Here is a 21,441-nt window from a genome sequence, read left to right on the forward strand (position 1 = left end):
CATTACTAATGGATAATTTGGACATTATCATAGTTTGTGATATAATCTCAAATAATCACACACAACAAAACATGTTAGCTTTCATTAATTGCCCAATGATAATCATTTGTTTTCTTGAGGATTGCGATAGATAACTCCATGCATGAGGCTATTATTCAAGTTAAGGAAAACTGTATTACTTTCATGCAATGTCAACTCTTTTCTATTTGCCACTGCTTTCCATTTTTTAGCAAGCCCCTCATTATTGCCAAGGCTTTCAACCAAAATCATTTGACATATTATACTCTGAAGGATAGTAAATCCTATCCCAAACTGTGCACCACCATTTCCATGATAGTGTGAATGTTCATCGAAAAAATCTCAGCTGGGGTCTAAACATCTCATAACACTCACTCACTCACACATACTACTACTCTGCTATCTAACAGGGTGAAATGCCCAAGCAGCTGTAGAAGATTGCATCTTAAAAGCAGTATAAAACTTCATGGTCAGTGCCCACCTTTCAACCATATCACTGAAATACCACTATAATTTTCTTTGCATATCTTTTGTTTGAAATATTTAGGTCTTTATTGAAATTACTGTACCCTGAGTATGTGTCTAGTGCCATTACTCTATCCTTTGTACATACCGTTAAATGAATCCCTCACTACGGGAATTTTTCCTAGTGCACTTAAATTCACATATATAGCACCAATATCTAAACAGGTTAACAGAAATAACATAACTATCGTTTGATTGCCAAGCTCTCAATAATAGCAAAAGTCTTAGAATCATAGGTAGTAGGCAAGCTTACTCCTATCTTTAATAGTATCATTATCCCGGAGCAGCACGGTTTCACTAAAGGAGGATCAACTCTCACTAATCTTTTGGTTTTTCCAAAGTATCTTATAGAAGGTATGGAAAGAAGCATACAAACAGATTTCATATATACTGACTTGAATAAGGCTTTTGATACTGTTAGCCATGTTACTGTTGGGCCTCAGACCCAATTCCTTTTCTTTTGTATGCCGATGCCTTAAAATTTTTTTAACAGTTCAATCAATTGATGATCACCTAACTCTGAAAAACTGCCTTCATGGGCTTCAAAACTGGTGTGAGCATAACTATTTAACTTTCAATTAAAAAAAATGCTATTCTACTTCATTCAGCAGGGAAAGGAGTCCACAGCAACACGAATATAGGCTAAGGAATTATCCTACGGCCCGATTAACAAATATAAAAGACCTCGGAGTAATATTTGACACACAGTTAACATTCAATCAACATTATAACTATGATCAATCTAAAGCATACAAATCACTTGGATCTATCGTCCGATACTGTAAAAACTTTAAACATATAGATCCTCATCAAGTTCAGTTCTTCTCATTAGTTAGGTCACTCTGTGAAAACTGCTGTACTGTTTGGTCACCCTACTACAAACTCCATATTCATACAATCGAATTTGTTCAAAGAAAATGTGCGCAAAATTGCATTCAAATTCAACCTTCAGCTAGATCTTTATAGTTACCATGAAATGTGACTGATGGTTGAGGCCGAGACTTTGTGGAAATCCATTGCGAACAGGAGTTTCAGAAATAACTTTGCAGCTTCCACATAAAATAACTTATTTATTTTCTACTAGTTTCGCTACACTGTAGCATCTTCAGGAACGTACAAAAAATTTGTAAGAATAGTCTTTTTTGTACGTTCCTGAAGATGCTACAGTGTAGCGAAACTAGTAGAAAATAAATAAGTTATTTATGTGGAAGCTGCAAAGTTATTTCTGAAACTCCTGTTACCATGAAATGTTATCTCTACTAAATCTTCCCTCCTTGCATAAACGTTGAAAAATTAATAACACAACTTTTCTTTAGTAATCACTGCATAACCAGATTGATTCCTTAGAACTCCTAAGGGCAATATCTTTCCGAGTACTGTCACATAACACAAGGTATGAAGCATTCTTTGAAATTAGACATCATGCACAAAACTACACTTACCACTCGCCTATTAACCTGATCATGAGAGATGCCAACAGTTGTGATAATATTGACCTACTTTCCATCGCACCAGGATCCCTTAAAAAATGTTATCAAAAATATCCGAAGAATTTTAGACTTCTAATTATTGCTGTGTGGATATCTGTACATGTCAATTTCAACTTTATGTCATTTGTACCTCATTGTAAGTATTTTTCTTTTACAATTGTGGAACCAATATATGTTTTTTGTCTTTCTTTATGTAAAGGGTAATTCCCGTTAAATATTTTTAATAAAGAAAACAATGCAGTGCAGCCTTTATATTTTCCTTCCAAGTTTTAGGCCAAGGTCATGACCACTTTCCTTCTTCATTCAAATGATAGCCAAGTTTTAAGCCAGTACACTAAGATACTAGATATGTGGAATGTTGTATTTCATTTTAGCTTTGAGCTTTATATTTAATTTACTACTGACAATAGCTTAACACTTCACTTATTGAATTTGAAAATGCACTGAATTTTCCAAAATTCAGTGCATTCAAACCAAAAGTTAATTCTTCTAAAATAAATATGATGGAAAAAGGCATTAGTTTACACAAAGGAAAAATATTAGCATTTGTTGTTACATACTCGAAAAATGTGTTAAAGTGAATATAATGACTAAAGGGATGGAAGAATTATCATTATTGCATGGAAACAGGTAAATTACAGGCATTTGATAATGCTGCTTAAAACCAGTACATCCACTTATCACAAAAATTGCCTGTGCAGAACTGGGATATTTATTTTCAGGAATGTTTCCAGACCCTTTTTATTGCTTCACAAGGATGAAAAACTAGGCAAATATGGGAATGATTAACTATTACTCTATATAAGAGTCAGCATGAAATTACTACCAAGGATATTGACAGAAAATGAGATGAATGAATGTTTGGTCCAAAAAAATAAAAAGGTGCGATACTTTGCACAAACTGGTGAATAAAAAGGGCATTTGATGTGCAACTGGAAAGAGTGATTCAAAGGTATTTCATTTGCCAATTTTTATTACTAGATGAGTATGCTTTCTGAGCTTGGATAATAGAGTTTACTTTATTTCATTATTATTCACAGGAGGTGGACCTAAGCTGAAGCTAAACTACACTAGCTATGTCGTACTTCCTTTGAGTATCCTCCTAGATAATACCTAGTTGCATCTTGTATTGTCCAGGTCAATAGTTTTGTTTGCTACAACTTTATTAAAATATAAATACGTCCAAAGCAAAAAGCAAACAACTTATATGTACCACCACAAATAAAATGAAATAAAAATAATAGGTTCATTTAAATATTGAAATAAGCAACAAGTCCACATCAAAACAATTTTAGTTGCCACTGCCATTAACCAAAGATAAGAATAATATAGGAACACATAATAATTTTTGTGGAATTGATTAATTACAAATTTTACTTCAATTCTTATTTCATTTTATTTCACATCGTCCTAATTGCATAATACCACTATGATGTGTTCTTTGTCTATGTGCATATATATAGAAATGCATTTTGGATAATGCAGCACACATTCTCCCTCTGGTCCTTCTGGGAAAGATGTTTGCGCATCATGATTCATTGGCAAAAGCAAGGAAGAGTAGCCACTGAGCTTTGGACAAGAGCCTTTGCAGTTTGTCTCCCCCCATTCTCTCCACACCATTTTGAGATAGCTGAGGAAGTACTGTTTAAACTATCACTGACAAAATTTACTAATACCAATGGAACCATTTCAGTTGGGGTCTCCACAAAGGATTCTGGGAGTAGTGTGGTAACTTGACCACGTTAACATTGTTTGTTACATATCACATTAGGCAAGAAATATTTATTAGTAACTCAATGATTAATATTGTTCATAGTTAAATCAACATGGCTAGTATATATTGTTTTGTTCTTTTCTACAACAAACCAGAATGATGATTAATAGGGATAACCAATACAATGAGCAAATCAATATATTGTAACGTCTGTATTAATTCAAAATATACAGTGAACTATCAGCATTTGCATCCTCTTCAACAAGTCATACATACTGATATTTCTTTTTGAAACTTATACATACTATTTTTTAATAAACCTGCTAAGTGTGTAGACATTTTAACAAATAATTATTAACACAATTAACATGAGCTTATAAAGGCAGGGCAAACAAATATTAACATTATACCTGTAGCTTTAATGACTTTGTCATTGTTATAGACACTTTTATTTATGCCAGCAAATTAAAATGAAAAATAAACCAAGGGACAAACCCTTTTTCATGATAATGTAGTGTAATCGGTGGGGTTTAACAGAGATATTGTTAGGAACTGCAATACTCTACATGTCACTTCGAAGATGGCTATCTCCAGAAGAGTAGAGAATATAATTTACTTTTTTTTCTGACTTTGGCCTCATTGCTGAAGAAGTCGCTTCATTTTCATTTTCTGAATTTAGAACGCTAAGCATCAAAATTTAAAAATTAATCATTAATAAACATGTTTCATTTATGAGCCAAATTTTAATAAAACCTGAGAACTGGAGAGAAAATTATTAAACAAAAATAAGCAAAAATATCAAATAACAATTCTTTAAATTTCATGAAATGCAAACCTTTATCATTTACGATATATGTACTGCATAGATATTGAAAGTTTCTACACTAAAATGTAAATAAAAGTAAAATGGAATATTTCACATGCAATTAGAATGGGACAGATAGTCTGCTGGTAAAAATTTATTCATTAAAACACCTGTGTGAGACTACAAGTAAAACTGTACTACTCAATGCATACTATGGGGAAATTTATTCAAATATAACCTACTAGCTGACCCGGAGAACTTCGTACCGCCTAACTTACAATGAACAGTTTAGTTACACCACTTTTCAAGAACGGCTGTACCGATTTTATTCATATTTGAATTTTTATAATAATACAAGGAAAAAAATTCAATAAAACTACAAAAATAAGTATTACAATGGCTTGACAGAAAGATATTTTCTTTATTCAATCTATACATACATTCAAGTTAATTCTCTTGAGTCAAGCACCTTCAGATATCCAAACATTTTTATTTTGTTATCAGGCAAAAGAACAAATAAAGCGGATGGTTTACCAGCACGTGAACGTGCCACATATCATTGACCATGAGAAAAACATGGGTTTTCTAGATTCAGACCACAAACACTTAACGATTGGCCTTGTGATCAGTTAATAATCATCGCAAATGAAACACCAATTCGAAACTGAATTCATTTAAACACAAAGGGCATATCAGTTGGGATCATGGGAATCCTCGGAATGAGAAATTCCTCATCTTTGAATTTTCCTTAGAGTATAGTCGCGTGAATCACATTGATTGCCAGTTTTTTTTTAAACCAAACCCATCCATAGTTCCATTGCATAGTTTTGGTTGGTTTAGGTTTCGAAGCATCATAACCCCCGAGCCAACTTTCAGCTGTAAATTGTGTGTTGTGGTAAGTCAGGCACAACCAAGGGAAAGGGATAGATTCAAGATGGCGGCTGCTTACTTTGCAAGCCAGTGTAGCTCCTGCAATATTTCCCTTAATTCTACAGATGAAGTAATTAATTCCGAATTATGTTCACGCTTTTTTCATTCCAAATGCACTAATCTGAATGCTCTCTTTTTGAAAGCCGTATTTGAATGCAGAGATATTTTTTGGAAATGTTTTTCCTGTCGTGCCAATAAGCTTTCACTATCTAACATGGCGTCCGATATCGACGTGCTGAAACAGGAAATGATCATTTCAAAAGACTCTCTCGCAACGAAAAAGGCTGCTAACGTATGTAAGGGTGTATCATTTGCGAAAACAGTAAAAGTCAACCCAGAGAAAGACTTTGCTTCAGATAAATTGACCTCCAATTGGACTAAATTTAGCAGTGACTTGATAGGGCAACAGGTGCCGATCTGGAAAAATGTTTGTGTTACTCCCTCAATGACTACCATGCTACCTCGTATTGCTGACGAGAAATGTGAGAAAAGTGGTGTAGAAGAACCTTCTGCAGATGGATTTGTTACGGTGAGCCACAAATGTAGGTGCCGTAAATCGCCGATCGTCGGAACATCCACGAAAGAATGCTCTCTTTCGGGGATCCCTTGTCTTTCTCATCTTCATGTGTGGAACTTCACCTCCGATGCAACAGTTACCCAGTTGGGAAACTATGTAAAAGATGAAATCCCGGAGATTGATACCTCAACGGACTTGGAGATCGAACAACTTAAGGTAACGCGCGGAAATTATACATCGTTTCGGATATCCACACGCCAAGATTTTCGCGAAACCCTCAGTAATGCCGCCTTTTGACCTAAAAATGTGTTCGTGGGTAATTTTTCTTTTTTAAAGCCACGCCTCCCACCAACACCGGAAGGATAACCCGTTATTTGAAGCTTTCGCGCATAAACATTCAGTGCATACGTAATAAATTACTGGACCTCGAGGTTCTAGTAAACGAGTACTAACCCCATGTGACCTGTGTCAACGAACGTTGGTTAAATGCGAGTGAACTTGACTCTCTTCATGTGCCTGGGTATGTCATCGCTAGTGCCTTTTGCCGAACAGTTCACAAAAATGGTGGTTTTAATTCTACTGTCTGAATGTTTTCCCAGTATTCCCATTGGTTTCCCATACAAATTTCTCAATGAAGAACAATCATTTGAATGCTGTGTTGCCTGCTTCAAAATGGATACCACCGTTTTTTATGTGCTGTCTATTTATTGTTCGTCTTAGAGTGACTTCTGCGTTTTCCTGACCAAACTGACAAAACTCTTGGAAATAATCCATAAGTCAATCCATGAACCTGGCATAATAATTACAGGTGACTTTAATTGTAATTTTATGGCCGATTCTAAAGCTAAAAAGGAATTCATGGATTTACTAACATCATTCAACATCAATGCTACCAACAGTGAACCTACTAGAAAGAGTACTAGTTCGCAAAGAGTTTTAGATAATGTACTAACTAATATCGACCTTGAACTAGTACAAACAAATACCATTAATCCCGCCCACCTATCAGATCACTACCCACTTCTTTCTACTATTTCTGTGTCTACATCCAAAGAAAGTAAAAAATACTACAAAAGGTATTTCTCTAATCAGAATATGATCGCCTTTTGTGACTAATTAAATTCCCATGAGTGGTCCGATTTGTTTTCCTTGAAGTCCTTTGACCTTAGCTTTGAGTATTTCTATTCCACCTATCTACATTACTTTGAAATCTGCTTTCCCCGTGTCCTGAAGCATACAAAAAACAAAAGCTCTTCTGTTAACTACAAAAGTCAGTGGGTCTCTGATGAAATTCGCTGGCTTTCGAAGAAAATGAAAGATGCCGCAGTGTATTACAAAAGGAGATCAAATCCAACAGATCGCCAAGAATACCCAGTACTCAAGAATAGTTATCGCCAAACCTTACAGTGTGCTAAAAAATCTTTCAACAACCTTAGACTTACCAATGTAGACAATAAATCTAGAGAGATTTGGAAAATTATTAACGAATCCAAGGGTCCACATATTGTACAAGATCTTCAACTGCAGGACTCCACTGGTAATGCTATACCAGGTTACTCTAAAATGGCCTCCATTCTAAATGATTTCTACCTATCCCATCAAAATCCCACAGTTTCAGTCAATTCAGCTAATTATTCTCATATTCCTAACTCATGCAATTCATTATAAATATTCCCATGTTCAGCCATGGAACTGACCAACATAATCAATAAATTCCCTAACAAATTTAGTCCTGGATTAGATGACATCCCAGGGATAGTCATAAAAAGGTCGTTTAATGCTATTAAGGATCAGCTGCTGTTCTTAATTAATGAATCCCTAAAAACTGGAATTTTCCCAAGCCCTCTTAAATCAGCAAAAATTGTGCCAATATACAAAGGGAAAGGTTGCAAAATGGCAATGAATTCTTATAGACCAATGTCCCTGTTGAACCAGCTGGGGAAAATATTTGAAATAGTTTTTTATCAACGTCTTGTATCATATCTTGAAACATATAACCTATTATCCACATCTCAACATGGATTTAGGAAAACAAGGTCCACTATAACAGCCACATATCACATGGTGAATCAAATACTTTCAGGATTGGATAATAGAACTGAAACTTCAGGATTATTTTTCGATTTCAGTAAAGCTTTTGACTTCATCAATCATCAGTTACTCCTATATAAACTGAAATGCAATGGTATAAGAGGCACACCCTACAAATGGATTGAATCTTATCTAAGTGAATGGCATCAGTGTGTTGAGCTCTCAAGAAATGGCTACAAATTTGTTTCCCCTGGTAGAGAAGTAACACTGGGTGTTACCCAGGGTTCTGTACTTGGTCCTATTTTATTTTTAATCTATATCAATGATCTCCCAGACAAGCTTAAGTTCATTAAGGGGATAGACCCAATACTGTATGCTGATGATACAAATATCATTGTGTCAGCCTCCTCAGTAGACAGTTTGACAGAAAGAGCAGCTGAAGTAGCTCAGATTTTGAATGAATGGTGTCTTCATAACTTCCTAAAACCCAATATAAATAAGTCTAACCTGATTTATTTTACTAATAAAAAGAAAGTTTCATCTGCAATCTCAGTAGATGTACAAGGTGTGAGCATTCCCCAAAATTCCAGTGTCCTCTTCCTGGGCACTGAATCCTGCATAGAAGCATGTCTTGGGAGGAACAAATTATCAAATTACTAAGGAAGTTAAGCTCCCTATGCTTCCTCATTAGAAATATTAGATATTCTGTAAATTTAGAGGTCCTTCTATCCATTTACTATGGTGAATTTTATTCTCATGTTACTTTCAGTATCCTCTTCTGGGGTTCCTCTCCCCATGTGGGCAAAATCTTCAAAATCCAAAAGAGGATTATACGTATTATGAGCAATGCTCCTTGCCATGCACCATGTAAACCTCTCTTCAAAAGACCTGGTTTATTACCAGTACCTTGCATATATATATTTAATGTCATCTTACATGCAAAGGGTAATATTTCCCAGTACAAGTCCAACCACAATTACCATAGTCATTGTACAAGGACCTGCAATGACCTGCACCAACCATTTGTCAGGACATACAATACTGCCCATGGGCCCAAAGCAATGGGCTTAAGGTTATTCAATAAACTTCCCCATGAAATCAAATATGAAACAGAAGTACCTGTTTTCAAGAAAAAGCTGTTTAACCTTTTAAAAAATAATATGTTCTATTCTGTAAATGAATACAAATCCTATGCACTTGCCAGTATTATTACTATGCACTGTGTCCCTTGGATGAATAAATATTATTATTATTATATTATTATAATACCTTGAATTGTCACTATGCGTCAATTCCGGCTTAAACAATTAATATGCAATTATACTAGTGCATTGGTATGTATATATATATATATATATATTGTATCCCTTCTAAAATTGTGAAATTTATATCTGACGTGTCCTATATTTGTGTATGTATGAATATGTAACAAATCTCCGGACAAATAAATGTATTATTATTATTATCCAAGGAGTTTAAAAATTCAGATGGATAGTTGGTGGCTTCTTCATTTGTCACACAGTCAATAGATTTGAAGGAATGAAGAGCACCAATGATTTGATTCTGAATTACGAAGTTTAAATCATGTACATCTTTGTACTTAACCGCCAAAATTGCTCGCTTACTCAATCATTTGTGATTTTTGTGGTCATCAATGATGTTCGGGAACACTCTGCCAATGAGCTTCTCCTTCGATGAAACGAAATCACAAAAATACCGAGGGAATGAAATCCATCCGTTCGATTCGTCGACAGTAATAGGGCCACTAATGATGGTCAACAATTGCTTGGAGAAATCTTCAGCAGATGGATCGTTCTCATGTTTGTTTTTAGTTAAAGTTTCTTCACATAGTGCCACACATTTGATGATTTGAGGCGTTTATTTGATCGGCAACAGTCGATCTTGTAATGACTGGGAGTGTTTGGCGGAAATCGCCAGACAGTAAAATCATTTCTCCACCAAAGCATCTTGAGTCATTGCACAGATTTTTCAATGTCCAGTCAAGTGCTTCCGATGTCCATATACTGGCAGCATACTCTAGGTGGGGCCTGACTAGGGCAAGAAAACATTGTTCCTTCACTTTTTTGTCACATTTACCCAGCACTCTTTTTACAAATCCCAATTTTTTGTCAGCACGACCGCATATTCCTCGCATGTGCTTTCCCCAGGACAGATCGCGAGTAATTGTTACACCCAAGTATTTAAAGGAATCTACCCTCGCGATTTCTGTTTGCTTCACTTTGTAACTAAATGGGGGGATGTTACTCTTTTCCCAAAAATGTATTACTACGCATTTTTTCAAATCAAATTCCAATTGCCATGTATCGCACCAAGTCTGAATTGCATTTAGGTCGTTATCTAACGTGACTCTGTCATCGCGACTTCGAATGTCCCCATATATCACCGCATCGTCAGCAAAAAGACGGAGCCTGCTATTAACCACGGTGCTGAGGTCATTTATGTAAATAAGAAACAAGAGGGGGCCTATGACACTTCCCTGTGGTACACCCGACGTGGCCTTGACAGTATCAGATGATAAACCGTCCAGGACGACTGTTTCAACACGAAATTTTTAAAAATTGTGTAATCCAGCACATAACACTCCCGTGTATTCCATAAGTTTCCAACTTCACGAGTAACTTGCAATGAGGGACTTTATCAAAAGCTTTTTTAAAATCTAGGAAAATCGCATCAACTGGAATATTACTTTCACTGGAATGCATTATATCATGAACAAAGAGTGCGAGTTGAGTTTTGTAGGATCTACCTTTACGGAACCCGTGTTGGTTATTAATCAATAAATCTTGGCTATCCAGGTACCTCATTATGGAACCTACAATGATATGTTAAAGAATCTTACTGGAGATGGAGGTGAGCGATATTGGCCTATAATTACTGGGGTCCTCCCGGTCTCCATTTTTAAATATGGGTGTCTTCCCGCCGCTAGGCACGCTTTCTTCTGCTAATGATTTCTTTTGTATAATATTCAGATAAGGGGTAATTTCAGACGACAGTTCTTTATGCACGCGAGCCGGTATCCTATCAGGTCCCGGAGATTTGTTGGGGTCGATGTTTTTAAGGAGTAACTCTATTCTGCGGGTGGAAAAGTCGATTGCTTGCATTGGCTGCAGAAATGTTTTTGGAAGGTTATCTGGTATATTCTGGGAGCATTTGTTGAAAACACTGTGGAAGAATGAGTTTAATATGCTGGCTTTATCTAAACTACTTGTTACTTTATCCCCCTTTTCATTGTTCAATGAGTTTACGGTGGACTTTTTTCCCTGCACTTCCCTGACGTAGGACCAAAACATGTTTGGGTTATCGTTTAAATGTTCACCTAATTTTTTCCTTTTGAATTCCACTAGCGCCTTCCGGAAGGCCTTCTTGGCAGTGAATCTAGATACTTTGTAATTCTGCATGGTTTCGTTGATTTTATCAGGGGAGGAATCTTTAACCGCGTTTTTCATTCTGGCATGGCACGCCCTTTGCCGTCTTAGTGATTTCCGTACTTCAGAGTTGTACCAACGGGGTTCCTTATTCTCTCTTATATATTTACCAGGTATGAATCTCTGTATTGCTGAACGTGTTATCGCAAGAAAATTATTCCAGGTATCCTCGACACTCCTGGTTTTGCTTAATTCGTCAATTCTAAGAAAGGAACAGTTTAACTCACATTTTAGGCTATCATAGTCAGCTTTATTGAATAAATAAATTTTTCTCTTAGGTTTGTTAACCTTTTCCTCGCTTAGGGAAAATTTAGCGTTTACAGCCCTGTGATCACTGATTCCATCAATAACTCCTATATTTTAGACTTTTTTGGGTATATTAGTAGCTAATAGATCAAGAATGTTCTTTCCCCTTGTTGGTGAAGTGACTAATTGATGTAGGGAATTTGAGGTGAACGTCAATAAGAGGAACTTGCATAAATCCTTGTCTTTACCTCTATTTATAAAACTACGAATCCCAACCTACTGTGGGAACATTAAAATCACCACCGATAATTAGTCTATGCTCATTGTTGTGGGATGTAAAGCTTTTTATTTGCCTTTCTAGTTCTACCATTGAGTTACCGCCAGCATGGGGTGGTCTATAATACGCACATACATATATTCTTGTCGCACTGAGTATTTTTACTGAGCACCAGACACTTTCTATACAGCTATCAGGGAATAACTCAGCTCTACTGTCACTAGAAATTTTAACCGCAATTAGCACTCCTCCTCTGGCTCTATTCTGTCTGTCGTTTCTATACACTGTGGAGGACTGTGAAGGAAATATTTCGCTGTCTGCGACATCATCTGTTAACCAACTTTCAGTTCCTATAATGATATCTGACTCTGTGCTATAAATGAGGTGGTGAAATTCTGGTATCTTATTTTTTAAACTTCGGCAGTTAACTACCACTACGGAAATTATTTCTTCGTCTAGAACCTTCTGTGTGTTCGTTGTGGTCTGCTTTCTGGTGATGCTATTTATAAGTCTTTTGGGTGTCTTAATACACGATCAGTCTATATTCTGATAAGTAATTCTTTCTTTTGTTTCATTAGCACTGTAGGTACTTCGAGAAATCTCTTGAGGCAACCTAGTATTGTGAGACCCACTAATTGACCCACACTTTATAATATCGTTATCAGGGAAATTTCTTTAAATTTACTCCACTACCTAACTTACGCATTTGCCTAGCAATATCTACAGTGCTCAAAGATCCTATGAGCCACCCGAACCGACGCCTCAGGGGTGTAGTGGACCCCAGAGCGGTTCAAGGGAGCGCGACAAGACTCGAGCACTGCTCTCAAGTCCACAAACTCGGCCCCCATGTCCCAACAGAATTTCCACAGCCTTCCGTTTAGGGACTCAATACGACTCCAAACGTAATCACCGCAGTCAGTCCGCAGGACAATGCTGCATATGGACAACCGCAAGTCCACACCAAATGCCCCCCCCACATGATCCACTTTGGATTGTAGGTCCCTAAAGGCACCCAAAATCCTTTCGGATCCGTACCAGGAAGCATCGTTGGTGCCGACATGGGCTACCAACCGCAGCATGGAGCAGTTCGTGCCCCGGACCGCCGCCCTTACTGCAGCCGTGGCGTTAGGAATTAACCCCCCTGGCATACAGCAGGAGGTAACCCTCTGGTTCCGCACGTCCCTATCCGACCTCTCCCGCAATGGGGCCACCAACCGCCGGACGCTGGAACTCCCTAGCAATAAGATTCCCCCCTCCCAGCGCGACTACCCCTGGGGATGGAGGACGTCGAGGATCGGGGTGCGCTCTCGGCCGCGCAAACAGGTGTCTCGACGCCGTCCTCGGGCAGCGCTGCGAAGCCGTTGCTGACAGGGATGGGGGGCGGCCTCCACCACTCCCTCTCCCGGAATCGACCTCGCCGCTGCTCCGCACCTCTTGGTCACCACCTTCCACTCCTCTGGCCGAGGGGAAGGGGTCGCCACCGGGCGAGAAGGGCCGGCCACCGTTGCCTCCAAGACCGACATATTACCATTTGGACCCAGACACACCCGGGACACCAAACTGGTGCTGCTTGCGGTCCGGGAGGCAACGGGACGAGTCCCCACGCCCGAGGCGGCCACACACCCCGTCAGCCTGGAGCAGAGCTCCGCCACTGTCCTCTCTAGCTCCGCAACGCGGGCCCTTAAGAGCTCGCTCTCCTCCGCTACTTTCGAGTCATGGACGGAGGACCTTCGGGTAGCCATCCTATTCTCCATTACTTTTTAAAAGTTAATATATGTTTTAACGCCTAGGTTGTACACTGTTATAACTCGAGTGGTGTGGAAAATGCGCTCGCGAGGTTCGAGTAGCTCAAGTAGGTGGGTAAGTTTGATGTGTGCCTAAGTATAGGCTGATTGCAAATTAGTGGTCAAGTGAGGGTCGAGTACCCTCGCACATGGGGTGACACATGTCCTCAATCAACAGCAAAGCCTGGTTAAGCACCTCCTCATTTACCTCAACATCGAGATTTCTTGAACTTACACCAATTCGATGTAAAATGTCTTCTGATATATTATCCTTGTATTTGTTTCACATGTCACGTGGATTGGGTGGGAAGCATGTCTAAAGGATGATATCAAATAATGTGCGTATCTGACTTGGAGATGCAGAAATATTTGCTCCAGCCATTGTCGTGTCCCAATGATTATCGTTTCCAAGAAAATTGAGCTCTTGGCATGCACCACGAAATGTTGGGCATTCTTTGCCATTAACAGTTCGTAGTGATTCGAGCGATGTTGGCCCTCGAACATTCACCACCAACAGCATTCTTCATTCATTCTTCTGATTGACTGTATAAATACTTCGCCAAATGCATGCATCAGTAGAACCCACATCCGGATGACCAGGAACCGGATCACCTTATTTCTGACGTTGAAAAATCTTCGATCAAGCGATACGATAAGATACGGTTTTTCCCCAAATATTGTAATAATTATTCTGCTATTCTGCGCCGAGAAGAATCCAGAAAACCAAATATCATTAAAATCGACGATACGATACTTTACGAAATGATACTTTTACGATATTTTGCAGGCTATTCTGCTATTTTGGCATGAGTAGAATCCAAAAAACCAAATGAATGAAAGTCCACGCTACGATATTTTCAGATACAATATCACAATATGATACTTCTCCAATATTTAAGAGGTTATTCTGTTAATCTGGGCTGGGATGAAAGAGAAAATCCCTAATATCATCAAAATCGACCATACAATACGATATTTTATGATACGATTCTTTTATTGTATTTTAATGGTTATTCTGCTATTCTGGGATGACTCCTATCAAAAAAACCAACAACATGATATCGGTTCAGCCGTTCTCAAGTTATAAATGGTGTAACTAACACGATTTATGACTTTCTTATATATATATATATACTTATGTATATTTATATTAGCTATTTGCCGACTTCATTACACAAGTAAACACAAGGACGCCGGCCCACCAACCCGGGGGGCGGATGACACAAGAGGAAAGAAAAGAGGGGTCCGAGAGCGTTCAACAGTTGGAAAGGGAGATTCGCGAACTCAAACGTGCAATCGAAAGGGAAAGAATCGGCCCGAGGGAGGATAGGCGGGGTGCGGATGACAAGTGGCTGCCCGCGTCGAGAGGTAGGCGGGAGGCATCACGGAGGCAAGAAGGCCCTAGACGGGTCGGGGGACCCAGTCGTACTGACGACGGAAGACCCATATGCTACCGCTGTAGGGCAGTGGGTCATGTCGCAGCGGTTTGCCCGACGGCCGATAGCGGAGGAACGAGGTGTTACCAATGTCAGAGGATGGGCCACAGAGCGGCCGACTGCCCATCGCACAGGAGGGACCATCCTCGGGACTATCAGGTGAAAAACGAGCATCCGCAGGCCAAGTAGGGGGTACGCCTGTCGAAAGCCTTGGAGAAAGATCCCTCCTAACGATCAAAGGCGCGATTAATGGACGTGAGTACCCGATCATTTTGGACACAGGGGCCGTGATCAGTGTTACGAGTAGCGAAATTATCGACCCCTAATGTGTGAACCCAAAACGACTACGTACACGTTTGGCAAATGGAAACTTCGGAGAAACACTGGGAGAAGCGGAATTTTGCGTGCAATTCGGAGGAATGTGTTTTAGGCAGTTATGGATGGATTAGTTGGACCCCTTTTGCTTGGCCATAACTTTTTGAAACGTTATAAAGCAATAATGAATTATGATAAGTGTGATGTCACCCTCAAGGGTGCCCGCGGTGAGACAGTGGTGCAAATGATGGCATCTGAAATTCGGGGCGGAGAAGCCCGATGTGGGGGAGTGCAAGACTTGTGGGGGGGTGACCTCATGGCCCAAGATATTCCCGAGCTGCCAGGGGTGAGGCGCCAAAAATGGTCACCGAAGGGTGATGTCACGGTGCCACCCGGGGACGGGGTTGATTGTTGGGTGGATGGACCGAGGCCGTCAGGCGGAGGACGAATAGCTCCGGCCAGACGCTTAACTGATGAGGGACTGAGTCTGGGGGTCGTCAGCCCTGAGGGTGAATAAATGATCGCCACCCTTTTCAACCATCGAAGGGTGCCAAGGCGGTTGTTCGCGGGGCCACGGTGGGCGAATGGCCACCCAGGGATGCGTGCAAGTCAGGGGATGAAGGAGAGAGAGAGGTTAGACGAGGCGCGGAGAGTCGCGCTAGAGAGACTAGGGAAGAGGCAGATGAAGGAAGCTAAGCGGTATGATGAGTCACGAAGGGATGTGACCTTCCAACCAGGCGATCTGGTGAGGTTATATACGCCGACAAGGAAGAGTGGCAAGAGCGCTAAATTGTTGCCGCAATATCACGGGCCGTACAAAGTAATTAAGCAGGCAGGACTGGTAAACTACGAGATAGAGAAGGGAAAATAGATGTGGTGCATGTTGCTCGCATGAGCAAATATTATCAAAGGACTGGTGAATAAAGGTTTGTGCTTGTATTAATGTGTCTTTTTTATTACCGAGAAAAAAAGAACAGCTGGGGGAAAGGAATATCAAATGAAGTGCCAAGTATAGAGGGCAAACAGGACAGAAATTTAAAGAAAGGATAAGAGCACAAAACATGTGCAAAGAATAAGAACATAACATTCCTCTTTGTGAAGCACTTCATGGAACGTGACCACAAAAATGACTTTGAGACTAAAATTCTCTATTATGAAAATAAAGGTCATAGCCTTGATGCATTGGAGCAGGTAGAAATTTTAAAACATGTCCATTGCAGGGATGAACTTACAAATGAAATGTCGTATCCTTCCCACTCCTAGACCTACCATTCTTTCGAGTCTAGTGCTCTCTACACATGGGGTATCCTCCTCCCAAGTTAACCCCATTAACACCCAACGAGTGACGCCAAAAGCTGCGATTCCCATTCCCTCCCATCTACATTTTAACCCTTTCGCCCCTCCACCGCTCAGAATGAATAAGTGCGAAGTTGGCTACTGAGAGGACTGCCTGATGATGACGTTCAGTGTCAAAACCTGGGTCGTGTTCTCAATAAAGTGTCTGGAATTACAAAGCCAATAATTTCATTTTTATCCATTATTGAAATAGAAAGAAAGACTCGTACTTTTCCACAGATTTTATTATACGGCACGATGCGTACGAGTCTTTCTTTCTATTTCAATAATGGATATCAATTACTTCCACGAAGTGAAGCCTGAAACAATAGAATATATTTCATTTTTACTTTTGATACATCATGTTTTGACATCCACCATCAATATCACAGTAATCAAAAGGAGGATGATTTGATAAATGAGGGTAGAGATAACCTAATACTAAGCCCAACAGCTAGTGAAATTCACATCCGGGACGGGGGCCTAGTTCCTTCCCCAGTGCTGCCTATGGCTTCCCACATACTCGGAAAACATTAGCATTGGTGAAGCAGAGGGTGCCCAGAGGCTTCACCCAGAATTGAACCCAAACCCTCTGATCAGTAACCCATCCCTCAACCTATTGGGCTATCACATATGACAATGTGGCCATGAATATTCTGCAAACCCATAAAAATGTATGATAAATTATATCAATAGTTTCCTGGTTGACATCTACCTAAGATGTAAAATATCCACTATTGACGGAATAATGTTCTGAAAGTTCATTGGAATATTCTAATGAGTGATTATTAAATTATAAATGATTAAAATGATAATAAGTATTGGAATGTTCGCAGGTCCACAGGTTGATTATTGAATCACACAAGTACGCTAGCACAAAGAGAAGATATTTTCTAACTCTAGCTTGTTATCTGAAGGGTGCACTCTGTAACTGTCATGAAGGACAACTTGTATATCTTCAGGTTTCTTCAGTAACACTACAGGAACTAAATAGTGCTGTAACCAATTTAAATATTGTCTTTGCTCATCCGTGGATTGGATTTTACCAAATAATGAACAATAGGTGAAAAAAACCATTGGTGCCCCAGGTTACAGGTATTTTCCAATCATTGAAGGTTTGTGTGATTCTGATGCATTAGCACACACAGGAAGTCATCTGATCCTTATTTTGTTTGAAACCTTCTACATTACGATTCATTACCACCAGCTAATGTTGAATTAGGCCAACACCCCAAAAGAGTCTGGACTCGGCATTATAGATTTTGTCAGATGTTGATACATGAGCATCAATTTGTACTTTAAAGTTTACCTATACTTTTCAGCAACATCATGATCACCTGATTTCTTCTTCAGAAGCATCCAATCTCCTGATTCCATGGCAGAGCTAAATACATGGTAGCCATCCAATGAAAAATGCACAGTTTTCTGTCATCATCATTTCATCAAAAAGCCTTTTCCACTAGCATCTGCTCTGAAATATCTGCTCCTCTGGCATGCTTTGGGGAAAACTGTCAGTCCACTTACTCCTTTTTTGCTCATGCAGTACCCGGCACACTTATTAATGAATTCATTTAACTCAGATGACACACATTTCATTAATTTAACCTTCTGGGCCTTGTTTTCAAACAATTCTCTTGCAAATGCTGATTTATTTCCCCATCTCCATGTGTTTTATCAGTTCCAGTGTTTGCATCAACATTAAAACCACTCCTTTCATTCCATCACTCTTGTCCCCTTAGATTTTTATTCTATCTTCAAGAATGGCCATTGGTGTTTTAAACAGTAAGAAAAAATTGGATCATACATATAGGCAAACATTTTTGTGGAACTAATTTATAGATTAAAAAAAGGACAGGGCTTCATGACAAGCACTGCCAGATAAATTTAGATTTTATGGCACTGTCATTATGGAGTCACAGAATAATCAATAATTTAAGAAATTTTGATTAGATTTTAAATGCCAAGTAATAATATTACTGCAAAAAAAATTTTTTAATTCAGTTTGTGAGGCCTGGTTACAAAATAAATTTCCACATAACACAGCTTTTGCTGTGCTTAGAATGCGCACAAAACTTCCATAAAATTTGTTCAAAGTACAGGAAACCAACTATCGGTTTGTAATTTCTTGAGTAGTCATGAGCATAAATTAAAATGCTATGAAATACAATTATTGATGGGGCAGAACTTATTAAAATGGAATAGCTGCAGCGCAAGGTGATGCGGGCCTAAAAAATGGTTCTGATGAGGGTTGCCTTGGAAAGGTAAATAGAAAAGGGAACTAAGGGCTTACGTGCTTGGACTAGAAGGCTCATCCTCACCAGAAGTTAGAACTCAATTATTTGCAAGAGATGGGCATCTTAGTGGACTGTGACACCAAGTGGCATAAACACAATCAGCAGGCTAACGGGTAGAAATACTTTGAAATAAAACCTGGAACTATCACCGCAAGCCAAAGTGTATGTCAAGATTATAATCTAGCGTGTAGTTCACAAAAATGGGATTCCGATCAGACCTGTAGTATCAAATATGTCAGCTCCCAACCACATACTTGCAAAAAGGCTTCATGTACTCTTCAGGGAGGTTTCCAAATTTTCCACGGAATATGGTGTAGTGAATTCCTTGGACCTTGTCAACAAACTAATGAAAAAGGTCATCCCGAAAAAGTGCATGCTTGTTTCCTTTGATGTACGCAACCTTTTCACCAACGTGCCACCCATGGAAGCGGTGAACCTTGCCAAAGACATCCTCATCCGGAAATCCATCCCAGTGCCAGTTATAAGTGAACTTTGTATGTTACTTAAGACGTGTGTTTCCCAAAATTATTTCATTTTTAATGGTACATATTTCCAACAACCCAATGGTTTAGCCATGGGCTCGCCCTTGTCCCCACTCCTGGCCGATATTTATATGGACAATTTTGAAAAAGTTTTGTTCTCCTCAGCTCACCCTCTCATTAATAATGTATTTTGTTGGCTAAAATATGTAGACGATGTCTTCTGTGTGGGGACAGGTTCTGATGGGCAACTAGATCAGTTTCTAGCACATCTAAATTCTATCAATTCTAATGTACAATTCACGTGTGAAAAAGAGGAAAAAGGTTCCCTGAATTTCCTCGACCTATCCATTTCTAAAGACAAAGACGGGTTACAGTATTCCATTTTTAGGAAAGAAATGTATACAGACCAATTAATTGATTCCTCTTCAAGGCATTGCTTCACCCAAAAGCTTTTGGCATTTCATGCAATGATCCACCGTTTCACTGCTATCCCTATGTCAAAATTCAATGTAAATAAGGAACTTGATGTAATTAAAACGTTAGCAGTAAACAATGGTTATTCAGAAGATCTAATAAATAAACTTTACCGGAATAAACTTACAAAAATAGCCTTTAGTCACATTTACAACCCCGAACATTTAAAAGATCCCACTGCCAAATGGCGGAGAATACTATATCTTGGGACTATTTCTCAAAAAGTAATTAAAAGTTTTCCTAAAGAAAAAATTAAATGTGCCTTTTACAGTGGTTCATGCCTTAAGAACCTGATCTCTCACGCTAAAGACAAAGTCCCCAAAAATGAGAGGAGTGGAGTGTATGAGTTAAAGTGCTCGGATTGTAGCACAAAGTATATTGGGCAAACAGGACAGAAATTTAAAGAAAGGATTAAAGAACACCAAACATGTGTAAAAAATAAGAACATAACATCCCTCTTTGCAAAGCACCTCTTCAAAATTGACCAAAAAAGTGACTTTGTGACAAAAATTATTCATTTTGAAGAAAAAGGTCAAAGGCTCGATGCTTTGGAGCAGTTAGAAATTTTGAAATGTGTCCGTTGGAAAGATGATCTTGCCAACAAAATTTTGTATCCCTCCCACTCCCCACTCCTAGACCTACCACTCTTCTAAATCAAAAATGTAATTCTCTTTTCTTCCCAGCTACATTGTAATCTTTTCACCCCTCCAACCTCCCTCTCTGACCAACCCCCCCCCCTCCTATGATCAGAAGGTATATATAGCCAGCGTGCTTCTATGAGGACCACCTGATGATGACGTTCAACGTCGAAACCTGGGTCGTGTTTTTTAAATAAAGTGTGTGGAATTACAAAGTCAATTATTTCATTACATTTCAATATGTTATGCAAATTCCAAAAGGGAAAACCAGCAGCAGCAGGACAGAAGACGCAGGAGAAGAAGACCAAATTAGTTAGAATAGGAACGTGGAATGTTAGGACAATGATGAGGACAGGGAAATTGGAGAATGTTAAGCGAGAGATGGAAAGGGGAAATATAGATATTTTAGGTCTATGCGAGGTGAGATGGAAAGATAGCGGGGATTACTGGAGTGATAAGTATAGAATAATATACAGCGGTGGGGACGAGAGCCAACCAGGGGTTGCCATAGTATTAAATGAAGAGGTAGGAAGAAGCGTAGTCAACATAGAGCAGGTAACGGATAGAATACTACTAGTGGAGATAAAAGCAGAACCGACGAACTTAGTTATTATTCAGGTATATATGCCACCGAGCAACCATAAGGAAGAAGAGGTCGATAGGATATACGATCAGTTAGAGGAC

General features: G+C 39.1%; 1 protein-coding gene across 1 annotated transcript in view; it reads right to left on the bottom strand.

Moving 5' to 3' along the window:
• Positions 1 to 21,441, bottom strand: part of su(w[a]) (suppressor of white-apricot) — a 63,166-nt gene that overhangs the window by 34,429 nt on the left and 7,296 nt on the right. The window lies entirely within an intron of this gene.

Source organism: Hetaerina americana, unplaced genomic scaffold (genome assembly GCF_022747635.1).
Source record: "Hetaerina americana unplaced genomic scaffold, ioHetAmer1.1.p SCAF_29, whole genome shotgun sequence".
NCBI lineage: Eukaryota > Metazoa > Arthropoda > Insecta > Odonata > Calopterygidae > Hetaerina > Hetaerina americana.